Consider the following 26,351-nt stretch of genomic DNA (forward strand, 5'->3'; position numbering starts at 1 on the left):
TTTGTGTGTGAGCTGCTCAGCTACATACCTGCATACCTGCGGGGGAGCGTGGTGGAGTTAGAGTAGACTCACCACTCGCTGCTGGCTGCCATGACCCCAGCGATTTCCCAGCCACTCCAGGTTATTTGCCGCCTCTCATCTCCTGATAAGACTCTGTCTCCCCGAGAGGTTAGTTCCCCTGCCCCCTCATTGCTGCTTCTGCTCAGTGTTCTTCCTTCCCTGAGGAATTATCTCCCCTCCCTGTTGCAATCCGCATTGAGATGGGGGGTCGGTGTTGGTGCAAGAGGGTGGGTTGTATTAGCTACAGAGCTGTCACCTCACTAGGTTTTGTATTCATTACAGGCTGAGGGAAATCTGGGAATGGAGGGAAAGTAGGGGGATACATGGCAGGAGTAAGGCTGCAGTGTGTGCGCCAGGAAGAACTATCTACCTTAATGCTCTTGGTGCTGCTGGTGAGAGAGAAGCCAGCTGTCTGGCATTATGGCTCCATATGTGCACACACATACCTTCTTTTGGGGGAGCCTCCTCTTTTGTCCTTTATTTTTGCTTAATGTCTTTAGAGAAAAAGGAATTGGAGAGGGGCTGATTGGCTATTAATAGATGTCTAGAGAAGGCTTTGAACAATCTTGGTGTGTTAGTTATGAACACACAGTGTCAAACTGCTTGGTTGTCAGTAGTGTAATAATGTTTCTTTTTATTTCCACTGTAGTGGTTGGCTTTTAACACTGTTACCAAGCTCTGTTTAGAAATGCCATAGAGGAACTGGATATTTTTTGGTACCTGGTTTCTGAATACTGTGTGGCTGCGTCTAGATTGGCATGATTTTCCGGAAATGCTTTTAACGGAAAAGTTTTCCATTAAAAGCATTTTCGGAACAGAGCGTCTAGATTGGCACGGACACTTTTCCGCAAAAGCACTTTTTGCAGAAAAGTGTCCGTGCCAATCTAGACGCGCTTTTACGCAAAAAAGCCCCGATCGCCATTTTCGCAATCGGGGCTTTTTTGCGGAAAACAATTCTGAGCTGTCTACACTGGCCCTTTTGGGCAAAGGGGCATGAGGGGAATGGAAGCAGAGGGTGGTGAGGGGGTGGACATCGGGGAAAAAGAGGGCAAAGGGGGCAGGATAGTGAGGAAGGGGGAGGCACCAGGATGGTGCAGGAGTAAGGGAAGGTGCAGGTGCCAGGGGATTCTGGGAGTGAAGCAGAAGGGCAGACACCTGCAGGGGAGGGATCAGCACCAGAGGAGAGAGGCAGGGCAGGTGTGTAGAGGGAGGTGTTAGGAGAGGGGATGAGGAGGGGTAGCTCACATGATCAGAATAGGGCTACTGGAAGAGTGGGCACAGGGGGGAGAGAAGGGCTGGTGGAGGGGGGCAGGTTGCAGGAGGGCTGAGGGCAGTGAGAAGGGCAGGAGTCAGAACAGCAGGGGAGGGTGAGGAGTTGAGGGGCAGAAGGCACCAGGGGAGCTGACGGAGCAAGGGGACGAGACATGGCAGCAGAGAGAAAAGGTAGAGGTTTATAAGATATTTATTAATAACTTGGGTGCCATGGTGGCACATCCAAAGAAGCCACATGAACTCAGTACTGGTGCACAACACAAAATTCATTCTGCTCATGAGAGGAAACTCTTAGGCTATGTCTACACTGGCGGCTTCTTGTGCAAGAAAAGTCTTGCGCAAGAACATGTCCACACTGCCATGTGCGAGCTGTGCTTTTGCGCAAGAGCATCCATGGCAGTGTGGATGCTCTCTTGAGCAAGAAAGCTCCGATGGCCATTTTAGCCATCGGGGTTTCTTGTGCAAGAAATCCCTGCTGAGTGTCTATGCTGCCCTCTTGCGCAAGAGCTTACACCTGTTAGAAAAGAGCGTAGCTCTTGTGCAAGATGCCCTCTCTTACCACGCCATACTGTAAATTTGGCGGAAGGGCAAGGAAGGGCAGTGTGGATGCTCTGTGAGTTCTTGTGCAAGAATGGCTGTACTTGTGCAAGAAGCCATGAGTGTAGACATAGCCTTAGAGGGAACACATCCCCCAGCCTCTCTGCCCCTGAGTTAATGTCACACACATTGGGTTAAATGCAATTTCAGGATAGTTGCATGAGGGGGGTTTATTGGGGGCCAAACTAATCCCTGTTGGTAGGAGGATGGTGGGAAAAGTCCTTTGAGAGGGGTGACATGACACCTTTTACTTCTGGTCATGTCTCCATCTTGCCCCAAGCGTATTACCTCCAGAGGTCTGGCTAACATGGGTCGGGGGCGTGGCTAATGGGGGTCAGGGGTGTGACCACCGGGGGTCAGGGGCATGGTTAACAGCAGTCAGGGGGTGTGGCTAATGGGGCACCACCAAAAATTATACAAACCTGCCGCCCATGTATACAGTGGTGTGTTGGATGGGGGGGAGGGGCGGGGGAGGCAGTCTTTGTCCAGCCAGGAGGAAGTGGGAGTTTCCCACTGTTTGTGCTGAGGCCATTGTTGTAAATACTTGTGTGTAGTGATTCGGTAGAGTTGACTGACAGCTATGACTGTACTTCACTTAACAATAAACCTGACTGGGCACCTTTGATCCTTATCTGATTTGTGGTCTTTGGGGTGCTCTCTTGGGGTCTGCGGTGGTCATGGGGCCCACATCACTGAGAACACACACAAGCTGCCTTCTGGTTATTATTATCAACAGAGCCAGAGACCCATCTGGACACCATGGCAGTAAATCTCCTGACTACAAGAGGTAGATATGCTGGAGGGCAGGGATAGAGTCCAGAGTGACCTGGACAGATAAGATTGGGCCAAAGGAAATCTGATGAGGTTCAACAAGGACAAGTGTAGAGTCCTGCACTTGGGACGGAAGAATCCCAAGCATTGTTACAGGCTGGGGACCAACCAGCTAAGTAGTAGTTCTTCAGAAAAGGACCAGGGGGTTACAGTGGATGAGAAGCTGAATAGGAGTCAACAGTGTGCCTTTGTTTCCCAAGAAGGCAAATGGCATATTAGGTTGGGCATTGCCAGCAGATCTAGAGACGTGATTATTCCCGTTTATTCGGCTCTGGTGAGGCCACATCTGGGCTATGTCTATACTGTGCATTGTTGCACAAGATGATATGCAAATGAGACACGGGGATGAATATCGCCGTGCCTCATTTGCATACCTAATGAGCCGCCATTTTGCAGAATGGGGTTTTGCGCAAGAAGGAGCTGTCTACACTGCTCCTTCTTGTGCAAAAGCCCCCTCTTGCGCAGGAGCTGTTCTGTCGCTTATTTTCAGGAAGAATGGCTCTGCACAAGAGGGGTTTTTTTGTGCAAGAAGGAGCAGTGTAGACAGCTCCTGCTTGCGCAAAAGCCCATGCTGCAAAAATGGCGGTTCATTAGGTATGCAAATGAGGCACGGTGATATTCATCCCTGCGCCTCATTTGCATCTTTTATTGCGCAACAGTGCGCAGTGTAGACATAGCCCTGGAGTATTGTGTCCCGTTCCGGTCCCCCCACCACAAAAAGGATGTGGACGCATTGCAGAGGGTCCAGCGGAGGGCAATAAAAATGATTCGAGGGCTGGATCACATGACCGACAAGGAGAGGCTGAGGGATTTGGGCTTGTTTAGTCTGCAGAAGTGAAGAATGAGGGGGGATTTGATCAGAAGCGCTTTCTAAAATGGGATGTTGTGATCCAGGGACTTCTCAGTGCAAACTGGAAGAGAGCACCAGGGAGAGCCCAGGGTTTTAGAGGGATCCCCTTTCAGATATGTGCATAACAGTTCACAGAAGAGTGCAGGTGAGTTCTCTACCGAGAGCCGGTAATCAGCCCACTGGCCACTGTCATCATTGCAAAATGTAAGTAAGAAGTTATGTTTCTATAGTACAATGTGTGTTCTTATGGTCTTGGAGTTAAGGCAGCTCTCAGGCAGTTACATGCACTGGAAATGTTCTTTTCAGGCAAGAGGGCACTTTCTGGTATCGGACACCTCTCTCCCTGTCTGGTCATGTGATGTATGTCTCAGAATGGGTGCCCATGTGCATTGAGTCACAGGTAAACAAGAGTGTGGACAGGACAAAACACACAGCAGGGGAATGTCTGGCTTTTGAAAAACACAAAGGCGTGTCTAGGTGTATCTTGAACTCCAGGGTTGCTTGGCTCTCCACCTGGAGCCATGGAAGGAGAATCACAGCCAGTTTGGCTGTGAAATGTTGCTAGGTGTCTGGGGGAGCAATGTTCTCCAAGACATGAGAATATCCTGTTAATTAAATCCAGGCCCTATAATGCGTATTATGATTCTGTTTGATATACAACCATTGATTTCTACTTGCCCTTACTTGACTCTATAGGCTTTATAAAATCAGTCTGTGCTGGAGTTCACATAAGCACATGTAAGTGCTGCATGTTAAGCAGAATGGGGCTCTCCAGTGGGATTGGTGAGTTGTTTGTTTCTCTGGATGCAGCGACTCTGTTAATCTGGATAGAGATGCAGCCGTGTTAGTCTGGTCTAGCTGAAACAAAAGACAGGACTATGTAGCACTTTAAAAGACTAACAAGATGGTTTATTAGGTGATGAGCTTTCGTGGGCCAGACCCACTTCCTCAGATCAATATGTGGAAGAAAATCAGCACAACCATATATACCAAAGTGATACAATCAAAAAAATGAATTCATGTGAAATTGAAATTTGATTTCTCCACTTGGAAATCCATTGCACAGACATGGCTGTTCCATTGTGGGGACTGGACCAAGAGATGAAGAGTCTGTCTGAGTTCCTCGTCTCCTGGGTTCTCGCTAAGTAAAAAGTGAGGGCTCATCTGGCATCTAGGGCAGGGGTGGGCAATACATTTTGAAGGGGGGGTCACTTCACAAATTTCAGAAGTGGCTGTGGGCCTCGGGTGGAAGGGGCGGGGTTGAAAGCTACCCTACTGGGAGCTTTGTTTGGCCTGGGGTCCCTGCCCCCTGACTTCTGACCAATGGAAGTGACCTGGAGAAAGTGGGAGGGTCCTGGGAGCTAGCCTCCTCCCAGAGTTGTCTGGGGTAGAGGCTTAGAATTCACATAACAGGCTGACAGCTCCTGGCCCCACTGCTAACCTGTTGCCTGGCAGCTGCCAGGCAGGTACAAGTCCTTTGAATAGAAGCACTTCAGAGTCCTCGTGTCTCCCAAGCAATGGGCCAGTGGGACCGAGAGCTGCGAGCCCTTTCAATTGTTTCTGTTTAAAGGACTTGCACCTGCTGGGTGGCTGTCAGGCAATGCAGCCACCCAGGAGATGCGAGCCCTTTAAAGAGAAGCAATTAAAAGGGTTTGCACGTCTGCGGCTCCCAGGCAACGCACCAAGGGGCGGGGCATGGAATTGCCTCACGGACCACATCAAACCCCTAGGCCGGCAGAATCCGGCCCACTTGAGAGGCTTTTGCCCACCCCTGATCTAGGGTGTGAACATGGATTAGTAAAGTATGTGTGGGTATGTCTACACTACCCTCCTAGTCCGAACTAGGAGGGTAATGTAGGCATACCGCACTTGCAAATGAAGCCCGGGATTTGAATTTCCCGGGCTTCATTTGCATAAGCGGGGAGCTGCCATTTTTAAAACCCCGCTGGTTCGAACCCCGTGCAGCGCGGCTACATGGGGCACGAACTAGGTAGTTCACGAGGAGTAACGGTAGTTCGAACTAGGAAGCCTAGTTCGAACTACCTAGTTCGTGCCCCGTGTAGCCGCACTGCACGGGGTTCGAACCAGCGGGGTTTTAAAAATGGCGGCTCCCCGCTTATGCAAATGAAGCCCGGGAAATTCAAATCCCGGGCTTCATTTGCAAGTGCGGTATGCCTACATTACCGCGCTAGTTCGAACTAGCGGGGTAGTGTAGACATACCCTGAGTAAGTGTATGGGTTCATTCAGGTGCAAGTCTGACATAACTTTGGGGAGGAACGTGGGATGAGGCCTGAGCATGACCCTGTCCTTAGTGATGGTAGTGTACGGTGGGTGGGCTATGAGGGCTGCCATTTTGCAGATGTTATTGCCAGTATGAAAGTCACTTGTGGTGAGACCATGGCTAGTGGTTCAAAGGGTGGAGAGTTGGGGGAGCCAGTCCAGCAAATGGTGACGGTGTCTCCCTCTGATCTCTTACCCTGACCTGCTTGGGAACAGAACCGGTGTCACTTGTGGTTGGTTGCTGTGGCAAATAGCTCTATGATTGGGAATCCCAATTGTCGGAAAATCGTGAGGAGAACATTGAGACTGAGTTCCCATTCACGTTGTTCGGAGAAGTGTCTGCTCAGTTTGTCGGCCCTGGTGTTCTGTTGGCCTGGTAAGTAAGTGGCAGTTGGGGTTATCAGGTTCTTGTGGCACCAGTTCCAAAATCTGATTGCTTCTGCACATAGTGAGCGTGATTGGGCACCCCTCTGTCGACTGATGTAGAACGTATAGGGTGTGTTATCCATGAGGACACGAATGATGCTCCCCTTTATCGGGGAGGAAGTGAATACAAGCTTTGCAGATGGCCCTGAGCTCCAGGATGTTGATATGGAGATGCATCTCGAGTTGAGACCATCTGCCCTGTACCGTTTTTGTGCCACAGTAGGTGCCCCAGCCCAGAAGTGATGCATCGGTTCTGATCACTACTGATGGGTCTGGGTGATGGAAAGGTACTCCGGCAAGCAAATTGCTTGGAGAGGTCCACCAGTCAAGAGATTGTAGGACTACTTCTGGGAGTGTGAGGCACTTTGCAAGGCTGTGTTGGTTGGGAATGTAGACGGTTGCAAACCAGGACAGCAGTCTCCCAAATAAGGTGACGAAGGTTGTGGCTGCCATGTGTCCCAGAATTTGAAGACATGTGCGTGCTGTGGTGAAGGGAGTATGTTTGACTCTCTCAATAAGGTTGCATAACGTTTCGAATCATTGCAGTTGGAGGTAGGCTTTGGCTGTCACTGCTTCTAGGAGTGCCTCAGTGAATTCTATCTTTTGGGTAGATTGTAATGTAGATTTCTGGATATTTATAAGGAGGCCCAGTTGGGAGAAGCAATCTCTGGTAGTGTTTGTCATGGTTATTGTTTGTTGACATGTGGGTCCCCTGATTAGGCAGTTGTCGAGGTAAGGAAAAATAATAATGCCCTGCCTGCTGAGGAAGGCCAACACCATGGCTAAAGTCTTGGAAAATATTCAAAAGGCCATGGACAGACCAAAAGGAAGGACTTGACATCGGTAGCATTCTTGTCCTACCACAAACCTGAGAAATCTCCTGTGGGCAGCATGTATGGTCAGGGCTCGACAAATGCACTTGCCCGCTCGCCCGTGGCGAGTAGATTTTTCCAACTAGTGAGTGCAGGGGCGGACTGGCCCGGTGGGCCGTTATGACGGGCTGGCCGAAGCCCCCACTACAGTCGGCGTAGCCCCATCCGATCTGCCGGACGGCAGAGGAGTACAGCACCGCTGGGAAGGGAGAAGTGCGGTGGGTTACCTGCGTGCAGCTCCGGCGTCAGGAGGTGGGGCGGGATGCCAGGATGCTGGCGTGACCTGGCCCCGCTGATTTTAAAGGGCCACGGCAGCTTGGCTCTGGCCACGTGTCCCTGGGAGCTGGCTGTGCATGCGGCACAGCCAGGGCCCGCCCCACCAGCTCCAGTCTTGCCCTGGCCTCAGCCCCCCTTTGTCTCCGTGCCACCTGTTCCCCATGCCTCCCCTGCACCCCAGACCCCCTGCTCTCCCTCTTCCCTGCGACCCTTTGGCTCTGCGCCACCCTTACACCCCGCACACTGCTCCCCCCGATCCCTGCCCCCCCAGCTCTGTGCTGCCCGTTCCCTGCACTGCCCCTAGACCCCAATCTCTCTGCCCCTCCTGTTCCCCGCGTCCCATTCCCTGTGCCTCCACTGCACCCTGCTACCCCCGATCTCTGCATCCCTCTGGCTCTGTGCCTCCCATTCCCCGTGCCACCCCCGTACTCCCCCACTGTTCCCAGCACCCCTCTGGCTCTGTGCTGTCCCTGTGGGTCGGGAGTGAAGGGTGCTTGCCCATAGGGAGGGGCTGGACAGGGCAGGGAAAAGGCTGCTGTGACCCAGCAGCGAGTGAAAGGGGGAGTTCACTTGAAGCGCCTTTGCCTTTATGGAAAAAAAGAATGAAAATGCTATTTGCTATTTATAGGGCTAAAATGCGGGGACAAAAAAGAAAACAAACAAAAAAAAACCCATTGGAAAATGCAAACGTGTAAAAGACAACAACAAAGGAGGGGGGGCAGCAAACAATGTTTTTCTTGGGGCAGCAAAAAACCTAGAGCTGGCCCCTGGGGAGGGGCAGGGGCTGGCCTGGGCTGGGCTGTGGGGAGGAGAGGGGAGAGGAAACATATGGGGAAGGGGCTCGTGCTGAGGGGAGGAGGTTAGGAGAAGAAGAAGAAGAAGAAGAAAGGGGCAGGCACCAAGGGACAGGGGTGAGAAGAGACAAATGCCAGGGGGCCAAGTGCAGACAATGAGGAAAAGGGCAGGAGGGGAGGTGTCAGTGGGAGGGGGACAGGGTGATGCTGGGAGAGGAGAGGGTAAGGGCACTGGGGGCTAGAGGGCGGATGGGTAGTGCTGGGAGAAGGCTTGAAAGAAGAGGTGGGCATGAGGAAGGTGGGGATGGAGCAAGGCATCTGTGAGGGCACAGAGGCATGAGGGAAATGGGGGCAGAGGGTGGTGAGGGGGTGGGTATCAGGGAAAAAGAAAGCAAAGGGGGCAGGGGCAGAGAGGGAAGGGGGAGGCACCAGGAGGGTGCAGGTGCCAAGGGATTCTGGGGGTGAAGCAGAAGGGCAGACACCTGCAGGGGAGGGAGCAGCACCAGAGGAGAGCGGCAGGGCAGGTGTGTAGAGAGAGGTTTTAGGAGAGGGGATGAGGAGGGGTAGCTCACACGATCAGAGTGGGGCTACTAGAGGAGTGGGCATAGGGCGGAGAGAAGGGCTGGCGAAGGGGGGCAGGTCTTAGGAAGGCTGAGGGCAGTGAGAAGGGCAGGAGTCAGGACAGCAGAAGGTGAGGGGCTGGGGGGCAGCAGGCACCAGGGGAGCTGATGGAGCAAGGGGAGGAGACATGGCAGCAGAGAGAAAAGGTAGAGGTTTATAAGATATTTATTAATAACCTGGGTGATATTTATTATTAACTTATTAGTAATTACTGTTCTTATTCTTATTAGGAATTTATGCCATTAAAAAAATACTTTTTGTGGGGGAGGGTGGCGAGTCCCTTTTTTGTCTGATGAGTAGGATTTTCCATAATTTGTTTACCCCTGAGTATGGTTATATGAAAAGATGTGTCTTGAAGGTCAAGGGCTAAGAACCAGTCCCCTGTGTCCAGTGCTGGTATAATAGTTGCAAGAGTCACCATTCTGAATTTGCTATTGCGGACAAACTTGTTGCACTTTCTGAGATCAAAAATTGGCTTCTGACTGCCTGTTTTCTTGGCAGTTAGGAAATAGTTAGAACTTGATATTCTGTGGGAACTAGTTCTATTGCCCCTAGGCCAGGGTTTCCCAAGCTATGGGTCGGGACCCAAATATGGGTCACCATTACATTTCAAAAGGGTCCCCAAGTGTCTCCGCAGGTGGCTCTGCCCCCTCTCCTTTCCCCATTTTTGAATTGCCTTGGGTCACCAAATCTTCCTGAATTGTCAAAATGGGTCCCCATCTGGAAAAAGTTGGGAACTGCTGGCTGAGCAGCTTTTGTGCCTCTGCTTGTAACAGGGGCTCATGAGAGAGGTCCCTGAAAAGGGACGGGGAAGGGGGTTGGTAGAGGGTATAGACATAAAAGGGATTGTGTAGCCCGATTTGATGATCTCAAGAACCCATTTGTCCTTAGTAAGAAGGGCCTGTTGTTGGTAAAAGGGTCTCAAATAGTGATGGAAAATTGTCTGGGGATGCACTGGCTCTTTGGGGTGGTTGCTCAGACCCCTGACCAAAACTTCAAACCCCCTCTGCTGTTTGTTTGAAGTGGGTTGAGTATTGGAGGATGGGTTGTGTTGAGCCCCCCTTCTATTGGGATGTTGCTTGGGCCCGTTGTCATATGGCCTCTGCTGTTGCCTGTGATAATTCAAGTCTCTTGGTCTTTGGTATGCAGCGTATCTGCGTCTTTTATTAGATGGGGTGTACATGACGAAAGTGTGCCGTGTGGTACAGGAATCTTTCACTGAGTGTAACACCTCATCCGTTTTTGTAGTGAAGAGCTGGTTCCTATCAAAGAAGAGGTCCTCTACCTTTGTAATTCTTTTTGGACTCCTGATGATTGTAACCATGACGCCCTGTGAATTACTATTGCTGTACTTGTGGTCCTAGCTGCTGTGTCCATTGCAGCCTGGAGAGCTGTTTTTGGCCCTCTTTGATGATGGACTGGAGATGGGGGTCTCTTGTTTTCAGGAAGATCCTGTAAGAGGTCTTGTAATCTGGAGTAACTGGCATGATCGTAGTCAGCCAGAAGGACTGGGGGTATGTCTACACTACAGCGCTAATTCGAACTAAGCTAATTCGAACTAACGCATCCAGACTAAAAAACTAGTTCGAATTAGCGTTTTGCTAATTCGAACTAGCATGTCCACACAGAGTGGACCCTGAAACGGGGTTAAGGATGGCCGGAAGCAGTGCCGGCAGGGCATCAGATGAGGACTTAGAGCGTGGAGCTGCTGTCTCAGGCTAGCCGAGGGCTGCGCTTAAAGGGACCCGACCCCTACCCCGGACAGACAGTTCTCAGGGGTGCCCCGCTTGCAAAGCAGTCCTGGCTTGGATTGCCCGGAGTACCCACACTGGACACATCAGAGCACTCGGCCATCAGACCGGCTGCACTTGCCGCAGGCTGCCATCTGGGGAGAGGGGGCAATTGGGGGGCTGCAGGAGAGCTTCCACCCCCAGAAGCCCGCAGAGCCAGCCCAGTCCTCCCCATCGGGGGCTCGTACCCCATTCCTCCCTCACCTCCTTCCACTTACCCCTCCCTAGCCCCCCTTCTTGATGTACAAAATAAAGGACAATTGTGTTCAAAAATAGAATCTCTCTTTATTGAACAAAACTGGGGGAGACTGGGAAAAGGAGGTGGGAGAGGGGAAGAGAGAGGCTGGGAGAGGGGAGGGCAACTACAATGATCAGGGGTTTGGAACAGGTCCCATATGAAGAGAGGCTAAAGAGACTGGGACTTTTCAGCTTAGAAAAGAGGAGACTGAGGGGGGATATGATAGAGGTCTATAAAAGCACGAGTGGGGCGGAGAGGGTGCATACAGAAAAGTTCTTCATTAGTTCCCATAATAGAAGGACTAGAGGACACCAAAGGAAAGGAATGGGTAGCAGGCTTCAAACTAATAACAGAAAGTTCTTCTTCACAAAACAAATAGTCAACCTGTGGAACTCCTTGCTGCAGGAGGCTGTGAAGGCTAGAACTAGAACAGAGTTTAAAGAGAAGTGAGATCAATTCATGGAGGTTGGGTCCATGGAGTGGTATTAGCCAGAGGGTAGGAGTGGTGTCCCTGCCCGAAGTTTGTGGAAGGCTGGAGAGGGATGGCACGAGACAAATGGCTTGGTCACTGTCTTTGGTCCATCCCCTCCAGGGTCCCTAGGGTTGGCCGCTGTCAGCAGACAGGCTACTGGGCTAGATGGACCTATGGTCTGACCCAGTATGGCCATTCTAAGCTCAGGGCTCAGGGTCGGGGGTCTCAGTGGACCACCTTGATTTTCATGCAAACCTGCTCCTGGGTGGCCAGGCTGGCAGCTCTCCTGCCCTAGATGGCCGCTTTCCTGTGCCTAGTGCGGAAAGTGGGAATAAGAGATCCTCCGGAAAAGAGCTTATTTTCCGGAGGATCGCGTCCAGACTGGCGCTTTTCTCCGGCTTATCTACAAGCCGGAAAAAAGCGGCAGCCATGAAAATGCAAATCCCGCGGGGGATATTTAAATCCCCCGCGGATTTGCCTATTCCCAAGTGCTACATTAGCATCCCTATTATGGAATAGGGGCCAATGTAGACACAGCCTTGAGGTGCAGACTTACATTGAAGGTGTTTTGATCTGTGATAAAAAGAGTCCACAACCAATTAATCCCTTTCGCCAGGACAAAGTACTTTCTATCCGCTCTCCAGTTGGTGGAAGGGATAGAGGCCAGCCTCTGCCAGAGTAATAATATATGGAGATATACCTATCTCAGAGAATTGGAAGGGACCTTGAGAGGTCATCAAGTCCAGCCCCCCCACCCTCACAGCAGGACCAAGTACCATCCCTGACAGATTTGCCCTAGATCCCTAAGTGGCCTCCTCAGGGATTGAACTCACAACCCTGGGTATAGCAGGCCAATGGTGCACATAGCCTCATTGATGGGTAATGCTATCCTGGAGGATGTAGCCAGTTGGAGTACTTTGAGTAGCTTGTATGTTTGTCTTGCACTTCTTGGTGTGTGATGTCCTAAGATTGAGCCACTCGTTGGAATAATTCCTGGAATTGTTTCATGTCGTCTGTAGGTGGAGAGGACAATGGTTGGAAAACAGCCTCGTCTGGAGAAGAAGACAGTGGGGCCTGTGAGGAGCTCTCTGATTTAGATTGAGGTAAATTCTCGTCATCTACTGGATCCGCCTGAGTTATTATCAAAGGAGTGGGGTGAGACGGTGAAGAATGTGCTGTGGTGGCCGGAGACTGTGTAGCTGTATGCGCTGGTGTAGAGGCTGGTGTATCTCATGAGCGGTGGCGATGGGAGGAGCAGGGGCGATATTGGTGCCATGGCTCTCACAGAGGCCACTGAGGTTGAAACTGTTGTGGTGGATACAGCCATGGATGGTTAAACCACGGAAGTTACGGAGGTTGTTGAAAGGATTGGTGTCGAGTGGAGCGCCATGAAGCCACTGATCCCATTGGTGATGAGTACCATAATGCAAATCTACTTTCCTGCACGCTGCCATGTTCAGGTCGCAGTGACAATGGCGTGGGGGAGTAAGAAAGAATTTCTGCAGTTTGTCTATGCGGGCTAGAGTGAGGTAATATTGGAGAGCATGGTGAAGCTGTTCTCTGCACCACTGGAGATGGTGTGTCCAGGGCAGGGCTTTTTTTACGTGACGTGTCTTGTTAGCTGCCTTCTTATGCTCCAGTGCTGGAGTGTTCTTTATTCCGGCTGTCGGTGCCGGGTTGCCTGTGGGTGCCAGCGGTGGCAGCATGTCCAGTACCGGTTGGTCAACCTCATTGGCAGGTGCCAAAGGGGTTTTGCCATTTTGGTTCCGACTCAGCTCTCTTAGCTGAGGTCGTTTTTTGCTTCTCTGCGGTGCCGGAAGTTGACACCGAGCGGCCTAGGACGTAGCTGACAGTGATAATGCCAGGGAAGCCCGCAGCACTCAAGAGCCTCTGTGGGGTGATAAACTAGCCCTCTCATGGGGCGTTGAGTGCACCTGTGTCTCCGGGGACTTATCCCCTGGTGGCTGGAGGGATTTGTCCCATAGGAGAGTCTTCAGCTTCATTTGACGGTCTTTCCTCGCTCTGGCCATGCAGATTGTGACAATGCGGGCATTTTTGCGCTATGTGGCTTTTGCCTAAGCATTTAATACAGAACGAGCGTCCGTCAGAAACCGGTACTGAGTCCCGACATGAATCACATTTCTTGAAGCCGGGGAGCCTGGCATGTTGAACGAATGTGAGGAATCAGAACTTGGAGAAAAATGGAGTAGGGAGGAAAGAAACAGGGAAGCTTATTTTTAGCATAAAAGAAAGAACCCAACTCAAACTATTCACACGTAAATTAACCATGCTATTTTTCAATTTTCTGTCACAAAGGAGAGTGCTGCTGTGACTCCGTCTTCAGCCAAGGACGGTAGAAAAGGAATGGAGGGAGGCTCGTACCGCGCGCGCGCCTAACTGACGAAACCAGCACGAGTTGGGGACTGCGCAGGCGCGGGGCGGAAAGGCACTACTGAGCAAAACTCTGATCAGCGGAGCGAGGACGCACTGAGACCTGAGTGGAGCACCCACAGGGATACCACTCAAAGGAGAAATCATCTCCCCCCACCCGCCCAGCTGCTATTGGGTATAGGGGCACCAGTTGAATAGTATTGAGTAGGGCCCCATAAAACCCAAGGACAGCCCGGCCCCCACTATTAAAAGGGTTCCAGCTCCATTGATGAGGTTTCCTTATGCTAAAAGCAGGTAGGGGCGATGTGTCTTACAACCCTGGCTACCCCGGAAGTGTCACATGCCTATTTCCTCTTCCCCCAACCCGACTTGATTGTTTTCTATGATTCTCTTGGTTGACTTACATTTCTCTAACTTAATGGTCAGAGTCTCCTCATGGGCCCTTGAGTAATTCCATTGATTTCCAGGGGGTTGGGCCAGACGTACACCAGTTTTACTGAGGTTGGAATTTGGCCCTTAGTTTGTTCCAGACAGCAGTTCCATCTGACAGGCTGTTTGCCCTGCACTGGCCCTTGAAGGGCAAAACTCCAGCTCTAAGAGAGGGCTCAGAGTGAGGGCCCAGCTGGGGGCTGTATAAAGAAGGACTCCTGGAAGGAGGGAGGGAGAGAGGACTGACGGCTGCTCTGGCTGGAGAGCAGGAGGGACCTTACTGCTAGGGAAGCAGGAGGCTTCCTGGAGGTAGAGCAGTGCTGGGGAGGCTCTGGCCTAGTAAGCCCCAAGGCTGCAAGGCCTGAAGCTGCTGGGGCTGCGGGAAGCAGCCATGGCAGGGAGGGGCAGCAGGTCCACACCTTTGTCAGTGATGAGTGGCCGTGACAGGCTGCAGTCTGCCCCAGAGGCAGGGGCTAGATGAAGGCTGGCAGTGGGTCACTAGGCAAGGTGGGTACAGAGGATGGGGTGTTCCCTTAGAGAAGAACTGGGGGTGCCCTCGGAGAAGGGAGGACCCCGGAGTCTGCAGTGGAGTAAACAACATCCCCCCCGCCCCCGAAGGGGGTTCAGAGAGACTGGAGGGGGCACTGCCGGAGGGCAGTGTCCTGAAGAGGACTCTGGGGTTAAAGGAGGACATGGGGAGATACCAGCTGGAGCAGTGGTCCCCAACACAGTGCCTGCGGGCACCATGGCGCCCGCTGGGCCATTTCTGTGCACCCGCTGACTGATCGGGGCCGGCCCCGGGCACGTGGCACAGGAGCAGCGCTGGCCCCAGGTGCGCGGCACATGGGCGCTGCCGGCTCCTGGGCATGCAGCACAGGAGTGGCACCAGCCCCGGACACATGGCATACAGGCAGCTCCACCCCTGGGCGTGTGGCACAGGAGTGGCGCTGGCCCCGGGAGTGTGGCGCATGGGTGGCACCGGCACTGAGCATGCAGTGTGTGCGCAGCCTCGCTCCTAGGCCACTGAGCTGGAGGAAGGCGCCCAACAAAACAACAAGCTAATTCCCCAAGGCAACCAGCTGGAAGCGCCATGCTGGTGAGTCTGCCCCGTGACACCACCTGTTCGTATTTTCATTCAGAGAAACCAAGTCTTGTAGCTTTAACTCTTTTCTCTACCTTCTTTCCCTCCCACAGCCACTCAGTTCAGTAGCCCTCCGGACTGCTGCCTCCAGGACTCCTCCAGGAAGCTCTTTTTCAGTGCCCTGTGCAATGAGCAACGCTGGAGATCGAAACAACTGAACCGAAACCTGAAGCAGCTAGTTGAAAACTTCGCCATTAAGAAGTTTCACTTCCCAAATAGAGCTGTGCTATAAATAGGCTGTGCACTGGGATATGACATTTACTCCCACGCATGAGACAAACAGTGCTTGTTGTAAACAGGGTGTGACAGGCCCTAACCCATGAGTTACCTGAGGGCAGAAAAGGGCCAGAGACCACCTCTTCCCTGGGAAACTGTACCCAAGTCAGCGGGGATTGCGCTGGTGAGGTCAAGACAAAACTGGACCCAGGTTTACAGCATCCACACACAGGAAAACTCTTCTGGTGTCATTTCCAACTGTCAGATCATTTAACGTAGCTTCTGCCTTGGGTCTTACTAGACTTGGCACTTCTATAGGGGCAGTGGACTTACATTGCCCCTCCTGTGCATCATTCCTTGTGAACTATGTGCACGTGCAAGAGGGTGAATGCAAGAGCAGGACCCAGGATTTGGCCACGGCGCAGGTAGGCACCTCACCCGGACCCTGCCAAATCTCAGTTCCCCTCACTCCCCGTGTGCCCTCCTATCCCTGACATCCCAACTTCCCCACTCTGCCCCATTGCCCCTGACTCCCACCTGCTCCCCCTGCACAGCTGGCTTCCTCTGCATAACACTTCTGTGGTACCTTTCATCTGAGGAACTAGAAGCACATCACTTCAAAGAGAGCAAGGATGATTAAACCAAAGCAGCTGGTGGCACTCAGGAAAACGTTATTAAATTCCTGGCTCTGCTGCAGACTGCGTGTGTGACCGTAAGCACCTCACAATCGCTCTGCCTCAGGCCACATCAAGAATTACCACGCCGGAGATCAGTAACCCTCAGCAACAGCTGGATTTCTGAGCACAGAAAATGGCTCAGTGGTGGAAACCTACAGATGGGAATGACAAAACCTTGAAATCAGAAGTAACGTGGAGCTTCCTGACCGTGCCGAGATGTGTGGAGAGTAATTGAAGTCTGAGGAGTGATGACACCATGATCGAAAGGCAGACTTGGTAGTGAAATCCTCAAGCTAAAGAATCCACCAAAAAAAAAAAAAAGTTTAAAAAATGGAAAGGCCAGTGGATTCAGGGGTGATAGCATGGCTTATATGGAGGCAAAAAAGGACCCAAGGCATCAAATTATTTTACAAATCTGTTCAATTATATTCCTATGAAAGAGGAAAAGCCATATGAATGTCGTATAAGCTATGTTGTGCCGTGAAAAAAAAGACGATATTACACTGGGAGCTGATTATCACCCGGTTAAGCTGATGTCACTGTGTATGAGAAGAGATTGTTGAAAAGCATCGGCATGGAAAAGTGGAAATTCGGAAGAGCCAGGATGGATTTATGCCAGGAAGTACAGTTGATAGTGTATGAATCCTCATGGAGATAGTCAAAGAAGAGATGGAGTGTGTGAACTTGGAGAAGGTGTACAGTCACGTACAAAGAATTAGTTTAGTGTAGTTTGCTATTGAGTGGTGAGCCAGTAGGATGTGTCCATTTTTTCGGGATACATATGATGGAGTGACTATTGTAACCAACACCAAATGTTGCTACCACAGAGAATTTCCAGTAAATGCTGGCCTGTACCAGGGGTCAGAGTTGAGCTTTGTGTTTGCTGAGCATTGTCTTGGACATAGAATTATAGAACATTAGAACTGGAAGGGACCTCAAGGGGTCATCAAGTCCAGTCCCCTGCCCTCCTGGCAGCACTCAGTACCGTCTAGACCAGGTGTGTATCTAACATGATACAAAAGGGGATGCCTTGGAACATGTAACATCACTGATGACTTAGTGATATGTGCCAAAAATTGAGAGAGACCCTACAAGAAGCAACACAGTTTTTAGCAGAAGAGATTTAGTCAGAACACTGGTGAGACTTAGGCTGTGAAAGCTGAGGGAGAAGGACCCACATAAAGGATATCACAGGCACAGACCTTATAGTGAAAGAATTGACCTACCCTAGGGTCAGTGGTTGCTGACAATGGTGCCCTCCTGAATGCTGCCCTCCTGAATGCTGCCCCGCATTGTACCATGGCCACTTGGTGCAACTGCTGGGAGTTGACTCCAGTTCTCTGCCATAAGGATGCCAATGAAGTTAAAAGGTGGAGGGTATAAACCTGCAAATCAATCCATCCAAATGCACAGACCAGAGACGTGGCCAGCACCAAGCAAAGAAACAAGCATGCTTCCCCATCAAAATGAAGATTTTGAGATGACGTTGGATGGTCCAGGAAAGGAAAGGAGCAAGGCAAGGCAAGGCTGTGTGGGGTTCAATGCACTCCAACCTAAGACAAGTTGAGGGAAAGGCAGCTACATTGGTATGGGCACGTCTCATTGAGACATGGGAGTTCTTTTGGCAGGAGGTTCTTATAATGATCATGAATGGGCGATGACCGAGAGGGAGGCCAAAGACTCAGTACATGGACTGAATATCAACAGGTTTTAGAGCAATTAGCACAGCAGCCGGGCATACAATCCAATGTGTGAAAGTAGGCTGCAAAGGCTGCTGACCCTGAATAGGGAAGTGGCAAAAAAGCAGAAGAGTAGGAAGCAGAACCCAGAAATCAAGGTTCCCAGCCCTGTGATTTAGACACAAAACCATCCTTCTTGGGTGCAACAGGAATATTGAAGGCTACGTTTTGTGGGCTCCTTACGGCACAAGGAATGCAGGGTTTATCCACTCCGATCAGGAATAGATAAAAGAGGGAGGGAAAAAATCAATAGGTGTTTGCCATAAGCGGAGTTGAATCTAAGTAGCATGGGCTTGGTTCTGATCTAACTTAGTCCAATTTTACACCAATGTAAATCTTTTGATTTCACTGGAATTACTCCTGATTCACGCTAGTGTGAAATCAGTCAGGCTCATTGTGTTCCAAAGCTTTTCCTTGGCTTTTTAAACATTTATCAGAGTGCAGTTATCAGAGTTTGCCCTTGCGGTGAATCTGCTTCTGCAAGGCTTCCTCTTATCTGTGCCAAATTATGATCAAATTAGTTGTCTTTCTGCAGAAGTTCTGCTTTTGGCTCTGCTTTATTGTCAGGAAACACATGTAATTGTTTCAACAGCTGTGTGTCCTGTTCCATGCGAGCTCTCAGTCTGAGTTGCATGTGGGAGAGGACAGTGAGTGGTCCTGGCTTTCATTTAGGCCTGAGGAAACATAACTACATTTGGCCTCTTTGTTGCACATCTGAGCATGTCAGGGGTCTGCAAACCAACCCCAGTCAAGCTGAAGCTTCCCGTTTACCTTGCGAGAGAAGTGTCCTTACCCCGGTGGACAGCAAACTGGGGCGCAGAGCAGCTAACGCCAGGATTTCTAAAAATAGCCTCTGATTTTGGGGCCCAATATTCCCTTCCAGAGCCCATCACTCCAGTTGGAGCTGTGTGCCCAGCAGTGCTGAAAATCAGGGCAAAGGCCTTTCAAGCCAGGCACTCAAATACTGAGACTGTCAAAATCAGCCCTCAGGGAGTTGCCCAAGCACATTAGAAGTAGAACCAAAACCCAGACCCTGGACCTCTGATCCCCCTGCCCTACAGAGTCTCCCTGCACCGAGCACTCACGTACTTGGGACAGAGCTGAGAGCATAGGGGGAGGCAGACCTTGCACCTAGCATGGGGAAGGCCCAGTGTGTTAGGAACTGACAAGACACCACCTGGGTGAGACAGGGAAGAGAGAGGAGACAAAAGCTGCAGCAGGAAGAAAAGGCTTCTCCTGGGTGGAAGGCTGGGAAACCAGCCCAGGAGCAGCTGCTTGGGGATGGGCAAGTGACCAGGAGCCGGCATCCTAAGGCTACGCCCGGCAGGGGAAGGTATTTCTGTCTGCGTGGTAAGTTTGATTCATTTCATTGTGCTTAAGAGAACTGGTTGGGCCTGCCGAGTAACCCTGAAAAAGAACCCAGAGTGAAGAATAAAACCCCTGTGGAATAGGCCTGATTGGCTGCCGGAAGGAGAACAGCCTCAGATTGACTGAGGAAGGAAAGGAGGTGCCTTAGCACAGGACACAGACATGCGAATATGTAGCAAGAGGCTTCTCCTCCTACCCTTCCAGTGATGCCAAAAGGGATTGAAGACTAGGGTAGAAAATAACACCTCAGACGTTTCCTCGGGAGTCCTCATTTTAAGAAACGCCTGGCCCTCCCAGCTGCAGATTCAGTCTGAGCATGTGCAGCTTCCACCCAAAGCGCAAATAAATAACCCCTCACTCATTTCAAGTTTCCTTATTTCAGGGAGGGACCTCGCCCAGGCTTTCGAACTCTAGTGCAGCTGGACTTTGCACTGCCCACATGGGAGGCAGAGAGACACACCAGCTGCTTGTGGCTGTCAGATGCTTGACGCTGCAGCTAAGATCCAACTTCCAGCTGCTTGCCAGGCTGGGGCAGTGCATCATCACAGCCCCTCGGAAACGCAGCAGGACCTTAGCGTGAGTCCTGGGACGAATGGTCCTTGCAAATCCACCAGAGCCATGGACTTTCCTGCCAAAAAGGCCATGCCAAGGGCTGAAGCGTCCAAGCAGAGCAAGGTCTTGTTTGCTTTGCTCGGGGTGAATTTTCAGGGTAGGGCTGAGGCATAGGGGAGGAGCTGGAACTGCCCTTTCCCACGATGGCTTTGCTATGTAGAGAAAGACTTTGGTCTCCCTCAGGCTGTCGGTCTAGTGCCTTTCCTCAGGCGCTTTGAGTCCTTCTGGAACACGGACGAGCTGTTCACCTGTTTGGATACCTGGGAATGACTGTGCCACCAAGTGAGGGACAGAGCCTACGCTTCACTAAGTGCAGCCAGTGGCAGCCAGAGGCCAGGATTTCCACTGGACACGGTAGCTTCCCATAGTTACAATTGTTCCGAGGTATGAAAATACTCCCATTACGCTGATGCAGCTACGAGTTTGCTTAGATCCTCCCAGGGTCCTTTGGAAGCCGCAGTCGTGTGCGCTGTGTGCCGTTAGGTCTGGGGCACCGGCACATTCACGTGGAAAAGTTTCCCCCTAATTGCTGGGAATCGCCCATAAAAATGGGCTGAACAGATTTGTTGCCCCTTATTTTGAAGGGTGTCAGCATTGTTCCTGAGTACGGTTGTGTAAGAGGCCTTTTTTGGTTCCCTTCCCTCTGATCTGCTGATCTTCCCTTCCTCAGGCACTCCAGACAGGCTCAAAACTCGGGCCCGTGGGGGGCAGTGGTTTTGGAACCCAACTATTAAATGAAGTAAGATGGGCCTGAGCAAAACCCAGCTGCAAAGACCTGAACTGTGGGGGAATCTGAAACCTAGACGGACAAGGCATGGCATGAGCCTATCACTACTCAACAGTGGCTCTCCTCTAGCAGAGCTGAATGTCAGCCAATGGGGTGCAAAGCCTCCTTTGGCAGCTGCCCAATATTGTAACATCAGAACGATCGGCTCCAACATCTTAGGCGGGGCCGAAGCCTTCAGAGTCATTTGAGAGCTCTCACCCGTTTCCTGTGCAAACCCGAGCAAGAGAGAACCAGCGTGCGGTGGGGGAGTGAAGAGGAAATCTGGAGAAGGTTCCATTTCTGCCAAATGCGAAACTTCTCTGCAGCAGCAAGACGCTTGGCTGTGGGCCTGCTGCCAGCCAGGTTTTATCTGAGGCTTTGTCCTCTGCTTGAGTCCAGGAACTGAGCATTGATGAGCCTCTTACAGACCTGCACGTGGCTTGAATTGAAAGCCGGGAGCTGCTCCCTGTGGATTTGTGCAAAGGGCCACACGAGGGCTGCGTGACTGCACGCCTGCTTGGCCTGGAGGGACACGCTCACACCTCCTGCCCCTCACCCCCAGGACTATCATGATGCTGCGCAGGGTCCGTCTCTTCTTCACCCGGTCCACCTACTTCCCTGTGGCCTCCCTGGCCCGCCGCTGTCCTGGTATCTATTGACTCTGGGACAGTAGGCTTTGTAGGATTAGGCCCCTGGGGGGAGAAAGAAACACAGGTCCCCAGATGAGACTCCCTGGTTATTTCTAAGCCAGAAAAAAGATTTAAATGAAGAAAGAGAAAAATGTGTTTACAAAAGCATCAAATGCTTGAAATAGGCGAGGGACTCTGATTGCCGAGGAGCGTTTATCACCCGAGCGTCTAACCCTGCCAGCGTTAGCACAGGAGTGACGCAGCAGAGTGCCCCACTGACCCAAAAAAAGTCTGCTAGGCCCCAAGAGCCTGGCTTGCACGCTCAGCAGCTTGTGTCTCCTGCGATGCTTGCAGGGGTGTGAGCTGGGGCCTTTCCCAGGGAGCCCCAGACACCGCCCACGCACTTTGTAATGTGGAAACTCGGCCCCATGCGCTGTCAGAGACCAGCTCAGCCCTTTCCTATGGGCTCAAGTGCTCCCACGAGCACAGCTCAGCCCCCTGGTGCCTCAGTTCCCCAGGGCCGCTCAAACCTTGGTAACAAGCCCCCTGCCTGAGAGAGTCGGCAGAACCCACCTGGCCCTGCCTAACAGGCTTAGCACCTGGGGGCAGCCAGGTTGGGTGTTTCAGGCAAACTCTGCTGCCTGGTGCAAGGTGCTTGTTCCCGGCGCCCATGCCTGAAGCAGGGGGGGCAAGTTTATAGAAATTTTGGTGGTGCCCAAAAAGCTCAAAGCTTACACTCCTCTCCCACCCAAACTCCCTACTCCCCACCCCGCCTATGGGAGGGAGTTTGGGTGGAGAAGGGGGTCTAGGCTGCAGGCTCAGGGCAGGAGCAGCATCTGGAAACTCAGCCCCCTCCCCCCAGCCCAGAGGACACAGAGACGTGCCAGCAGCCACGTGGAGCGAGTGGCTGGAAGTTGCTCTAGCCAGCAGGGCTCTCAGGCCAGACCTATTCCTGGAGCCCGGGCACCAGGGCCCATAGAATTCGCTGGCCCTGGCCCTGGCCCAAAGCCCGGCCTAGAACTTTTGTTTCAGTGCTAGCCTGGCTTCCCTGCCTCCAGGGGCGCTGGGCCAAACCCATAGTGAAACCATGCATACGAGTTACTGTATTTCTCTGACTAGGGGGTGCCACCAAACTGTCACTTTTTCAAAGGACAATACAGGGCAAATCACGAGAGACGTAAAAGAGCAGGCTCAAGAGTTAAAAACGACTCTCTGCCCACACAAAACACCCACTCCCAAAGGGAAACCGCAGGAGCAGTAGCTGGGTCTGGCAGTGCAGACTCAGACCGAATCCCACCGCACTGTCATCCCAAGGGGTGCCTGGCCCCGTTCCCACGAGCGAGCCACTGGGGAGACAGCAGCACCTAGCACAGCAGTGACCACGCCGCATGCTTCATGCAGCCCCCGGGCCTATTTCCCAGGGAGCCTGTGGGGATGAGGGCTTGGGGCAAACCGAAAACCAGTGTTTCCATGTAGCTTGAGACCCCTGCTGAAGTCATGGGTTGCCCTACACCTGCCTGCACGTTTCCCCATGTGCCCACCCACCATCCGTGAAAGGCTGTGTCTTGTTGTGCACCATGTTCAAGGCGCGACACTCAGAAGGCTCAAATAAAAGCCCTTCCCGTGGCCACTTGGGGGCTGTCCACACTGCAGAGAGGAGTGACCCATTGAGCCCCAGGGCCAGATCATGCTAGTCCAATCAGGGGAGCTCAGGCTCTCAAGCCCACCTGCCATGGTGTACGTCAGAGCCGGCGCTCCCGCCTGGACCAGAACCACCTCCCATTGGTATTTTTGCATGCTAGTTCGAACCCTCCCAGCGCTAGTCTCAGGAGTCTCTCTCCCAGGCTGGGAGGTCAATTCCAGGGCTGTCCTCACCCATTCACAGAATGTGCAGCTGCATGGGGCACCTGAAAATTTGGGGCACCGCTAGGTCTTAATGTCCTCCCACCTGCCTCTTCCCATCCCTGCTCTATGGCTCTGCCTCCTCCGGAGAGGATCTAGGTCATATGAAAGTGACAAACCCTGCCAGAGCGGTTAGCAGCCACTGACGAATGACATCCATTTGCAAACCCCAGGTACAGACCATCAGGTTCTGAGTTTACTGGGTGAGTCACCGGGGCCTGCGTTTAACATGTTCTTTAAAAACATTTCATTGGTTTGTTGCTGAGGGTTATAAAATTGCTTCTCTACAAAATCATCCCTCCCGTGGCCATGGGGCATAGTGCTGCGTAAGGCCCCAGACATCCTAAAGACAGCCCTGGTTGGCTCCCAGCTGGCACTAGCCTGCGTCCATGCTGCAGAGGGCCATGTTACAGCTGTCAGACGGGGCTCGCTAAAACTAGCCCACTAGCGGCACCACGCAGGTGTCTGTGTGTGGACAGGACTCGGGTGGGCAGCATCGCTCTAGTGATAACTTCCGTGAACTGACAGCACAGACAGGCCCCCAAGCACCGAGGAGACCAGCTGGGCATGTGCCCTTGATACACAGGAACCATCCATCCCAAAGCCAGCACCTTGCACCAGCCTTCCAAAGCCCAAGGGAGGGGAAGGTTCTGGGCGTGGCCACGCTGGGCTCGGCGGGTGGGCTGCGAGGGGAGTGACCAGGGCGTGACTGTGGCTCCAGAGGCTTGTTCCCAGGCGAAGGTGGGGAGCTGCCGTGGGCAGAGCGGTGCAGTAGCAATTGGCTGCACGGGAGACTCTTCCCTGACTGATGCTGAAGCCGGGTGCAGCAGCCACCAGTGGGCCTGGGAAACGAAACATGAGCTCCACAAGAAATAAGCTGCATGGGAAAGTCTGCTCGGCTCCCACTGCTGCACATGTGTGCCCGTTTTCACGCTCCATTTGCTGCCAGCGGCCCTCCTCTCCCTGGGATCTCCAGCCATGGGGCACCCCTGCCACTGCTGGGAAGGGGGCGTGCTGCGGGCAGGGAGCCCGCGGGCTCTGGCCAGCCGTCCACCTCGCTCCTGGTCTGTGTCTTTGCGGGATGGGGGTTGGGTTAGTTCTAAAGCTTCCGAGGGGGAGCCGAATGTCACGTTGCTGAATTGGAGGGAAGCAGCCAGATCGCTGCTGCACCCCTAGGTGGGGGTGTTGGCCCCAGAAATTGGTGTGGGGGGAGCCATGTGGGGTATTGAATGGGAGATTATTGTTTGTTGATCTTATGTACGCTATTTATGTGAGTGTATAATGTCTGTGTGTGTAGGTAGGAATCTGTAATCTGTGTGGAAGCTGAATATTTCTGTGAATGTGGTTGAGCATTGCTATGGACAGGCTGAGTAGTGAAGCCCTGTGGAACAATGGCCCTTGATGGCCCAAAGACACACCTAAAGCAGGAGGGCGGAGATCCAAGAGCTGGCAGCAGAGAGAGGCTGAGGACCAGGTGACCTGCTACATACTAGAAGAGGCGAGGAAGGAGGTATAAAGAGGCCATGTGGTCGATGCCATTTTGTTCTCAGCTCAGCACTTCATCCCAGAGGCAGCACTGCAGGGATTGAAGAGCCCGGAAGACCTGTGAACCCATCCTGATCGTAGGATGTGCAATAAGAACTTTTAAACCAGCAGCTGCAACATCTCTGCTAGAGCCTGCATCGAGAACTGGGAGATTCGGTGCATGTAACGTACTGTACTTTAATAACCTTACTCTCATGCTTTTCTTTCCTGTAATAATAAACCTTTAGATATAGATTCTAAAGGATTGGCCCAGCGTGATTTGTGGGTAAGGTCCAGAGGATAAATTGACCAGGGATCTGTGGCTGGTTTCTTGGAACCGGACAGAACTTGTTCGGGGTAGGTGGGATTGGGTGCTAGGACCCCCCACCTGTGTATGAGGCCCGGGGCCATCTGGGGCACGGATATTGCTGGGGTGTCGGAGGGGTTTTGCTCGGGAGGCTTCAGGCAGGCAGCTGAAGCGCTCTGTGACTGGTTTGTGGCCTGTTTGGAGAGGTCACCAGTCAGGGGGGGCTGTAAGGAGCCCCGGATTCGAGCAATTCGCCCTGAGCGGACGCCCTCAGCTGTGCCCAGACACGGCCCGGTCCGTCACACCAAGTTCGTCTGTAACTGGACAAACTTAAAAAACAACGTAGGCCTGTCCCTGGCTGAACGCAGCAGCCTGCCCTGGCCGCTTGCCATGTGCCTGCCAGGGCCAGGAGCAGACGGGAGGGGCAGACGTGTCATCTGAAGAAGTGGGCTGTGCCCACAGAAGCTCTTGATCCCATCGACATGTTTTGTTGGTCTCTAAGGTGCTGCCAGACTATATTTTTAGCTGTAAAGTCGACTTTTCTGCAATTGTCGTTTTGAAGCTGCAGTTACGTCAGCATTGGAGCCGGCAAGCATGTGATTTCCCAGTGCCTGGAAATGAAAGTAGGTCTGTTCCGGGTGTGGGGGAGGTGGAGAAGGCCAACATGGATTCAAGGAAGGAAAAGGCTTTTCATGGCTTCTGCGAAGGTCGCTGCCCAAAGGGCCTTCCGTCTGCCCCTGGCCCTGGCAGGCACATGGCGAGCGGCCAGGGACAGGCCTACATTGGAGCACTCCAGGAACGTGGCAGAAGGGGGAAATCACAGCCCATGATGAAGGACGCTCAGGCCAGAAGTGCAGCTCCTGGGAATGGCTCGTGTCTGGCTGAGCCAGGCAGACCAACAGTCAACGTGCACCTAAGGCTGGCCCCTGGGCCCAGCAGTGCAGAGGGCCGGGGTGTGAGAGGCTGCTCACGGGTCCCATGTGACAGCAGGTGCATGCCAGGAAGGAGGCCTGGGAGGGGAGCATGTGGCTAAGTGCCTCCGTGGCAGGAGAGGCTCTCAGTAGCATCCACGACATCTCTGCCCCGTTCTCCTGCGCCTTGAAAGTAAGAGAATGGGTGGGCAGGGAGCTCAGTGCAGAGAAAGACCGAGTGATGAACCTTCTCGCCCAGCAGAACCCCCCCTTGTGCTCTTTGCTGCACATAATTGGGGGAGCGTACAGGGCCCAGGTGTGCGTGCAGGGCCCAGGTGTGAACGCGGGATGTAGTTGTG

General features: G+C 52.5%; 1 long non-coding RNA gene across 1 annotated transcript; it reads left to right on the forward strand.

Moving 5' to 3' along the window:
* Window positions 1-16,823, forward strand: LOC106732308 (uncharacterized). The gene is made up of 3 exons (XR_001368588.4): window positions 1-168; window positions 12,400-12,483; window positions 13,697-16,823. It is a non-coding gene; the product is annotated as an uncharacterized LOC106732308 (long non-coding RNA).
* The last annotated feature ends 9,528 nt before the right edge of the window (window positions 16,824-26,351 follow it).

Source organism: Pelodiscus sinensis, chromosome 29, assembly GCF_052426305.1.
Source record: "Pelodiscus sinensis isolate ZL-2025 chromosome 29, ASM5242630v1, whole genome shotgun sequence".
Taxonomy (NCBI): Eukaryota; Metazoa; Chordata; order Testudines; family Trionychidae; genus Pelodiscus; species Pelodiscus sinensis.